This window comes from Chrysochloris asiatica, unplaced genomic scaffold (genome assembly GCF_000296735.1).
Source record: "Chrysochloris asiatica unplaced genomic scaffold, ChrAsi1.0 scaffold00005, whole genome shotgun sequence".
In the NCBI taxonomy this organism is placed as follows: Eukaryota; Metazoa; Chordata; class Mammalia; order Afrosoricida; family Chrysochloridae; genus Chrysochloris; species Chrysochloris asiatica.
Genome location: NW_006408523.1, coordinates 12,742,789 through 12,752,458, shown reverse-complemented (window position 1 = coordinate 12,752,458; position 9,670 = coordinate 12,742,789). Strand labels below are relative to the sequence as shown.

General features: G+C 40.2%; 1 protein-coding gene and 1 pseudogene across 1 annotated transcript in view; one reads left to right on the top strand and one right to left on the bottom strand.

Annotated features, from left to right (window-relative positions):
- LOC102813470 overlaps positions 1-7,122 on the bottom strand; it is an 11,845-nt pseudogene extending 4,723 nt beyond the window's left edge.
- The window catches only part of UBAC2 (UBA domain containing 2), a 226,999-nt gene that overhangs the window by 73,666 nt on the left and 143,663 nt on the right, over positions 1-9,670 (top strand). The gene's annotated exons all lie outside the window — the stretch shown is intronic.

Here is a 9,670-nt window from a genome sequence, read left to right as displayed (position 1 = left end):
ACTGCTTCAAACCCAACAGCCATTCCTTGGAAACCCTGAAAAAGGCCACTACAAGTCAGAACTGACTTGATGGCACTTGATAACAATAGAGTAATTAGTCACAGAAATTTTATAATATTAACTTCATACCCCTGGTAGTGTAGTGGTTACAAATTGGGCTGCTAACCTCAAGGTTGGCAGTTCGAAACTACCAACCATTCTGCGGGAGAACGATGAGGCTTTCTGCTCCCATAAAGATTTTACAGCCTCAGAAACCCTGTGCACGGTCACTATGAATTGGAACCGACTCCACAGTACTTAACAATAACATACTAGACTTTCAAGGAGCTCTGGTAGCATACTGGTTACAAGCTGGGCTGTTAACCTCAAGGTCTGAAGTTTGAAACTACCAGCCATTTCATGGGAGAAAGATGAGACTTTCTGCTCCCATAAAGATTTACAGCATCAGAAACCCTGTGTTAGGGTCTCTATGGGTCGGAACCGACTCCACGGCACACAACGACCACCACCACCATACTAGACTTGCAGTTGTCATTTTAGTGTCAGATGTTAATGTCATTTCTCATCTTGGAATGTGGTAAAAGAGTTGGTACAAGACATGCTATTTACTCTCTTAAATATGGTGATTTACAATCCTATATAGGGTCACTATCGGTTGGAACCGACTCGATGGCACTTAACAACAACAACAACAACAACAACAACAACAACATCTTAGTTATACCAGGGGACTGGGATGTCTAGAGGTGACAGCCCATAACAGCACACATTTGTCGTCATCTTGAATACCGACCACTGGAATATTTTTAAGGGAATTGGGCATCCTGGGTGAAGTTCACAAGAAGTGACAGCTTCCTAAATTCCTTTTCCCTCTGGTTTGAACTTGGGCCAAATATATTCAACAGATCCATCATCATCGTAAGGTGATGTACTTTGTTGTTTTGGGTAAGTCAAGTGAGTTCCAACCTGTAGAGACCCTGTATAGGATTTCCGAGGAGTGATTGGTGAGCTTAAAGCACCAACCTTGCAGTTCAGACTGACTTTGCAGTCCAGCACATTATCCTGCCCCACCATACCAGGAATCCTTTTACTTTAGAAGATCCTTATAACATGGTGTTTCTCAAAATAGTTGACAGAACCTCCAAAGTTGAAATGATAGCACTAGTATGTTTACAGTCATAGACTGAATGAGTTGAGCTAATATTTCTTGTTGTTAGATGCCCTGATGTCGGTTGTGATCCATAGCGACCCTGTGTAAAACTGCAAAACACTGCCCGGTCCTACATCATCCTCACAATTGTTATTATGTTTGTGTCAGTCCGTCTCCATGGAGGGCTTCCACTTTATCAAGCACGATGTCCTTCTCCAGGGACTGGTTCATCCTGATAACATGTCCAAAGTATGAGAGACAGTTTTGCCTTCCTGACTTCTCAGGAGTCTTCTTGCTGTCCTTCTTCCAAGACAGATTTGTTTGTTCTTCCAACGGTTCATGGTACTTTTAATATTCTCCTCCAACACCGTATTTCAAATGCATCCATTTTTCTATGATGTTCCTTATTCATGTCCAACTTTCACATGCATGTGAGGTGATTGAAAATACCGTGGCTTGGGTCAGACACACCTTAGTCCTCAAACTGATATCTTTGCTCTAGATCACTTTAAAAAGTGGTCTTGTGCAGCAGATTTGTCTAATGTAATACATTGTTTGATTTCTTGACTGCTGCTCCCGTGAGTGTTGATTCTGGGCTCAAACAAAAGGAAGTCTTTGACAACTTCAGTCATTTTTCTATTTATCAGGATGCTATTTATTATTTCAGGTGTGAGGATCTTTGTTTTTTTGACATTGAGGTGCAATACATACTGAAGGCTTTGATCTTTATCAATAAGTATTTTAAGTCCTCTTTCCTTCCAGCAAGCATAGTTGTATCATCTTCATTTTGAAAATTGTTAATGAGTCTTCCTCTAATCCTGATGTCATGTTCTTCTTCATATAATCCATCTTCTTAGATTATTTGCTGAGCATACAGATTGAATATGTTTGGTGAAATAATTTTCCTAATTTTAAACCACTCATTGTCTCCTCATTCTGTTTGAATGACTGCCTCTTGGTCCATGTACCTATTCCTTATGAGCACAATTAAGTATTCTGAAATAATCATTCTCTGCAATATTGTCCATAGCTTGTCATGATCCACACAGTTGAAAGCCTTTGTGTAGTCAATAAAGCATAGGTAAACATCTTTCGGATATTCTCTGCTTTCAGTCAAGATCCAGCTGTGTGTGCTCAGCACACAGATTAAGTAAGTATGGTGAAATGATACAACCCTGGCGCATATACCTTTCCTGATTGTAAATCATTCAGTGTCCCCTTGATCTGTTCTAGCAACTGCTTCATGGTCTATGTACAGGTTCCTCATGAACACAAAGAAGTCTTCTGGAATATCCATTCTTTACAATGTTATCCGTTGTTTGTCTTTTTCCACGTGGTCAATAAAGTCCAAGTAGACATCTTTCTGATATTCTCCACTTTTAGCCAAGATCCATCTGCCATCAGCAGTGATATATCTAGTTCCATTTCCTCTTCTGAATTGGGCTTTGATTTCTGGAAGTTCCCTGTCAGTGTACTATTGCAACTGTTTTTTAATTATCTTAAGCAAAATTTTATTTGTATGGTATATTATTGATATTATTGCATGATTTCTGCATTCCGTTGGGTCACTTCTCTTTGGAATGGGCACAGAGATCTTTCACAATCATTAGTCAAGTACCCATTTTCCAATTTTCTTGGCATAGATGAATGAGTGCCTCCAGTACTGCATCAGGTTGTTGATAAATTTCAATTTGCATTCTGTGCCGTGTTAGCTCTGAGCCATAGCGATCCTGTATGGGATTTTCTAGGAGCAGCTAGTGAGCTTGAACCACCAACCTTGCAGTTAAAACAACTTTGCAGTCTGGTGCATTAACCCACAGCACCACAACAGGGCTCCCATCAATTGGGAGTGGTGGTGGTGATATGCTGTGGAGTCGGTTCCGACTCATAGCAACCCTATATAGGCTTTCTGAGACTGTAAATCTTTATGGGAGCAGAAAGCCTCATGTTTCTCCCGTGGAACCACTGGTGGTTTCAAACTGCTGACCGTGAGATTAGCAGCCCACAGAATCCTTCAATATTTCAAGTCAAGGACTGAATTTTTTTCTTCAGTTCTTTCAACTTGAGAAATGCTGAGAATTCTCTTCCCTTTTGGTTTTTACATTTCATTGTAATACTTTTGTCTTCTTGAGCTGCCCTTTGAAATTTTCTGTTCTGCTCTTGCGTCTCCTCATTTCTTCCATTTGCTTTAGCATCTTTGTGCTGGAAAGCAACTTTCAGAGTACTTTCCAACCTGAGTTACTTACACATCTTCTGCTACAAATCTGATACTATTCAGCTGCTATTCATAATATTCTCATCTCCCTGCACTAAATCTTCCAGTGTTCTACTGCTATTCATAAGGTTTCCAGTGACTAAACATTGACAAGTATTCTGCCTCTCTTTCTTCCTAGTGTGTCTTAGTCTAGAACCTCTACTGAAACCTGTCCACCCTGGGTGATCCTGTTGTTGTTAAGTTCCGTAGAATCAGTTTCAACCCATAGCAACTCTGCATAGGGTTCCCAAGGAGCTGCTGGTGAGTTTGAACTGCCAACATTGCAGTTCAAACTGCCCTTACATTCCAACTCATTAATCCACAGCGCCACACTTGTGGCATAGTTTATACCATCACAACGTGCAAGTAACTACAGTATGACAAACTGAGAGATGAGTGGTAGAATTGTGCTAATAGATATTTTAAATATCTTCTTTAAATTCTCAGAACAAAAAACCTTGATAAGTGAGGGTTGTTGTATCTTACTACTGATAAGAAAACAAATTCTTAGCGATACCAAGAAATCTGCCCAGTATCATATAACTCAGTTGACAAAGTTGGAATTTTAATCTAGATGACTAGACTCTCAAACCCAGTGCAGATAAAGCAACAGAAGTTTTAAATTTCTGGTTCTTCAGTTTGCAGATGATTATGTTTCTGACTATTGATCAAAACAAATGTTTACTCTTTTTTTCCATTAAAGTGTTTATACTGCATTAAGTTTACTATTTTGTAGCCAGAGTGTTTGGATAGCAAGCTCTCTTCCTTTCCCCTTTCCCCTGCCCTCACTTTCTTCTCTTTTCTTCTTCTCTTGCCGCTTTTTTCCTTCTCAACTATCTCTGCTTTCTCCACTAATCTTTTTTCCCTTCCAATAATTCCTAGTAGTTTTGTTAGGCCTACCAGAGATTTTAATAAGTCCTTGTATGTGATTGCACAAAACGAAATTGGTTAATAATAAATAAGTTCCTCAAAATTTTTATTTAGAATGAGAAGTGTGAGATAATGAGTTACCACCACTGGAGTGCTTGAGGAAAGAGAAATTACAGGCCCTTTCTCAGAGCAGCTTCTTTAACGCTCTTTGATCTCAGCCCCAGACTAATTCATAGTCTCTTTTGATATACCTTCTTAGAACATTTTTCTCTCTCCTAGTGTTTATCTGGATATAAATTAAATAATTGTAATTTAATGGTTCAATAGCTTGTATTTCTTCTGTAGAATACAGTATGCAACTATGGGGACTATGTTGCTTTCTTTCTTTTTTAACCTTTTCTTTGTGAAATGGGCAAAGGTTTACTGAGTAGATCATTGATTTTCCATTCAACAGTTCATACTCATTTTGTTTCATCTCACTGACTGCAATCCCCTAATGTAACATCATTATCCCACCTCCTCCTGGGTGTTTTGGTTCCATTCCTCCTTCTTTCCTATCTCTCTTGAACATTGTTCTTGGTTAAATGCTGCCCTTTTGATCTCAAGTGGTTGGTTATCCTAAGGGGTGTGTGCCTCACTAGTGTTATTGCTCTTCTGATAGACCTGTACTGTTTGGCTGAAAATTGAGCCATGAAGGTGAGTTTAGTTCCAGAACTGAAGAGTGACTAAGGGCCCCACCAGTCTATCCAATGAGTTAGTCTTTTGTATGATTTTATGTTTTGGTCCACATTTTTCTACCTCTATCCAAGACATTTTAATATGATCCCTTTCAGAGCAGTTGGTAGTGGCAAGCAGGCACCATCTAGTTCTTCTGGCCTCAGGGTCATAGAGAATGATGTACCCGTGGTCCATTAGTTCATTGGACTCATTGGTGCCAAACAGCTTTGATTTCCATCACCCTTCTTTCCCCCAGGGAGAGACCACTCGTTGCTCCTCAGAGGTCACTCTGGAGCTTTTAAGACCACAGTCACTACTCAATTGTTGGGCTCATTTACTGATCTGGTAACCCTGGAAATGGTTTTTTATCACCTGCTGCTAACATAGCCAATATTCAGAGACAGAACTCAGAGCAAAGAGCAAAGCATTTATTGAGTATCAATATACAGGATGACAGGGGTGTGGAAATCTCCCAGATCTGTCTCTCTGAGAAAAAAGGGCAGGTGAAATTTATAGGGAGCTTGGGCATGAAGCTAGGGGCCTGAGGGATTCCAGGAACTCTGTTGTCTCAGTCATTCAAGACCACACTGACTATTCTGACCATGCTGGGACCAGCTGGCACCATGAATCTCTCCAGGTTGTGGCTATCAGTTGCCATTATAAGAGATGCATGGTTGTTTGCTTCTGTTCACGATAGTCCCCAGAGTAGGGAGTAGCTACTGATTAAAGAAGAAGACGTGATTAATCTTAAGGAAAATGGAACTTCAGTAACTGACTATAGCAGACAGCTAGAGAGGACGAGGGACAGCTGGAAAGTGATGGATTACAGAGGACACCTAGAGAGGGAACCATACTCTAACCAGAACTATTGTACCAGGATGGCCACTTGGCGCCGCCTTCTGTATTCTGCTTTGGTCACACTAAAGACCCTTTAAGCGTCTTGGGCTTCTCAGTGCCCTGTTTCAGTCTTGGTTAGCATAGTGGACACATATATTGGATGGCTAGGTAGATGGGTGAATGGAGTAAATACATGCAAAGTCTCATATCACTGGTCTTTTGATTCCATTTTATCTGTTTCTTTGGACCATTGCAGTAGCCTCCATCCCATCTCCCTGGCACCCATCTCAAAATCATTATTTACACTGACTCCCTCCTCCCATGATACCTCCAAAGGAGATTTGATCTTACCCATTTATACCCTCAGAAATCACCTCTGGCTTCCTAGTTCTATTTTATGAAATTTGAACTTGTTAATAAAGTGCCTCGGAATTGAGCAACAACCAACCTTTTAGCCTCAGTTTCTGTCACTACCTAACACTCCTGTGTTTTTTGTTTGTTTGTTTGTTTGTTTTTAAATTGCTCTAAAATTATTTTTGCCACGCTGTGGGTTATTGTGTTGGACTGCAGAGTCAGTTTGAACCACAAGGTTGGCTGTTCAAGTTCACCAGCTGTTCCTCAGAAAACCTCTGGGTTTGGAACCGACTCGACGACACTTAACAACAACAACCAGTTACATTTTCTCTCTCCTTTAACTGGTACACGTCTGCGTATCCTTCAAGACTTACCTTGACTCTGCTTTATGAAGCCCTACCCTAGGCCAGAAGTAACCACTTCTTCCTTTGCGCTCACAAATGTTTGAAGTTACTATCATGTTTGTTAATTTTTGTTGTAATTGTTTGCTTAATTGTTTGACCTTGATGCTTTTTAAAGAGCAGGATCTTAGTCTTTGTTTTCTCTTCCTCAGCACTAAGCATCTGGGATGCCGCGTGGAGTAGTGAAAAGAGTGTTTTTTAATTCTAAAGAGATATGGCTGCGATTGGAATTTTGGTTTACCACCTACTTGGTGCTTCAGTTGTTGTTTTGTATTAATGACCATCCTTTTTCTTTCTTTCTTTTTTTTCCATAAGGTGCTTCAAATCCGTTACTGATGAGAAACCTAACAATTTGAATGTAATATAATCAATTCATGCTTAGATTTTTAGAAATACCTTCTTTGTAAAACAGCCAAAAAGTTCTTGTGTTTTTGATTGCGTCCAGCATTTTGGTCCAGTTTTGTGCTTGGTGATTTTAGAGACCCTGGAATACACAGCTTGCGGTTATAGCCATTCTGCTGTTCAGGTGCGCTGTGCATTGCCTTGAATCTCCATATTAACCCTGTAAGGCAGCAACAGTCATCGCCTTTGATGAAACAGGCTCAGAACCATTCAGCCCTATTTGCTCCACCAGCTGCTGAATGCTGTCAAATTGGTTCTGACTCATAGTGATCATGTACAGGATTTCTGAGAGTAAATCTTTACAGGAGCAGAAAGCTTCATCTTTCTTCTGCAGAGCAACTGATGGATTCTAACTGCTGACTTTGCAGTTAGCAGCCCAACGCATAACCCACTGTGCTATCAGGACTCCTTACAAGCTGGCACAAGAGAAATCATGATATTAAAAGACTTGCTACAAGAGGAAGTGGCTTCCCTTGCCTCACTTATGCATTTGACATTGTCTGAAAAGTGATTGGGAAAGAGATTGCTAATCAGTCTAGTCAGGATATCAGAAGTGTTTGAAGCCTCATCTCATCATAATCAAATAAAGTGGCATTCAGAGTTTCTTAACCTTGGGGATTGCTGGCTAATTGTAAAGGGAGAGTCAGAGACTTTTAACGCTGCAGGGATTTCATTGACAGTTTGAGTAGCCAGGGCTGCTGTCTCAGGGACCGACTTTATGTATACTGTTTGAAAGAGTCTGTAAGCTTTTCATCTTATACAAAGCCACATGCTCACTAATTTCATTTTCAAATGTGAAGTTTTTCACCCTTGGCGCTGCTGACATTTTAACCGCATAATTCTTTGTTGTGGAGGCTGCCCACTGTAGAATGTTTAGCAACATCTCTGGTCTCTCTACCCACTACATCCCAGTAGCACCTTCCGCCCAGTTGTGACAATCACAGCTGTGTTTCGTTATTAGCAAATGAACCCTGGGAGGCAAAATTGTTCCCACTGAGAGCCACTGGCCTAAACTAGGAGCGGTAAACTTTTGTGGAGTTTATTGTTGTTTAATGCCAACTGGACCCTGTATAGGGTTTCCAAGGCTGTAAATCTTTGTGGGAGCAGAGAGCCTCTTCTTTCTTCCATGGAGCAGTTGGTGGATTCAAACTGCGGACCTTGCGGTGAACAGCCCAACGTAGTAGCACTATGTTACGGCTTCCTTTGTGCAGCTTGCTGTTGCTGCTGTTAAGTGCTGGCTAGTCGGTTTCACTCATAACGAGTCTGTATGGGGTTTCTGAAGGAACGACTGGTGAGCTTGAACCTCTGACCTTGCAGTTCCAATCGACTTTGCAGTGTAGCGCATTAACCCACAGTGTCACACCAGGACTCCGGCGTGCATGGTGCTGGGTTGGAACCTGGAAAGAGTAATTAGCCCACACCCTTGATGAGCTGATGATCTATAAAGCCTCAGGTCTTTTGACTAGCTAGAATATTTCTAGTAGTTGACTGAAATAGCTTTGTTGAGGTTATTAGTAAAAATTTGCGCTTCAAAGAAGTTTAACATCTGTTTTCATTTCTGCTTTTGTAAGTTGCTTAGTTACTCAATTCCTTTATTTTAGCAGTCTTCCTCACAGGACTTAAAATATTTGAGTATATGTCAAGTTTTCCAGTTTAATAGGAAATAAGCATTGTTTAAGCAGAAATAAAGGTGTCAAAAACTGTTAGATTAGAACAGGGTGCTGGGAACTTTAGTGCTGGTTAAAGTAGACTCAAGCTAAGTGGATGCATTTGTTAATAGTAAAGAGTACCAGAAGTCTGCTTGTATTCAAGATTCACTTCCTGTTCTTGTTTATCATTGGAAAGTTCACCTTATGAGAGATTTTAGATTCAGATCATTATATTTATTCTAGGAACAAATTCAAAATGCTAACCACGTCTTGGTAACCATAGCAAAAGATACAAACACACAGAAATCATCTTAGTTATTTTCTGGTTGACTTTTTCGGTATATGGTATATTCTGAGTTCTGAAATATAGAATGTACTTTTGTTTTCTGAAGTCAAAGGGGAAAGGCTTTCTTAATTATCAGAACATGTTGTTGTTGTTAAGTGCCGCTGAGTCGGTTCCGACCCAAAGTAACCCTCTACAGGGTTTCCGAGGAGCAACTAGTGAGCTTGAACTGCCGACCTTGCAGTTCAAATGGCTTTGCAGTCTGACTGCGTTTCAGTGAAAGTACTAGAACTCTGGCTGATTTAGTGAGACGGGAATTTATTATTAAAAGAACTGAGGAAGTATCTGAGAGGGCAGAGAACCAGTGTTGGATTTGTAAAGCCAAGACGAACACTCAAAATTCTCCTTTCTGCTAAAATGATCGCGTTTGTTTACTTAGTGTTTCGTGTTGGCTCATAGGCTATAAACTTCATGAGGAAAATTTGTTCTGTTATTCTTAGCCGACTCTCTAGTGTCTAGTGCCTGGCCCATTGTAGGCACTTCGTAAATATTGCTTGAATAAACAAACTACTAGACCAAGGATTTGTTTGTTAATATCAGTGATAATATAGATTTAAGGAAAAAGCATATGAAATGTTAATGGTATACATTCTTTTTGGAGCTATTTTGACAGCAGAGTTGACTATCTTAAATCTTAGTATAGCTATATCTATCCATCTATCTATCTATCTGTATCTCTCTCTCTCTCTCTCT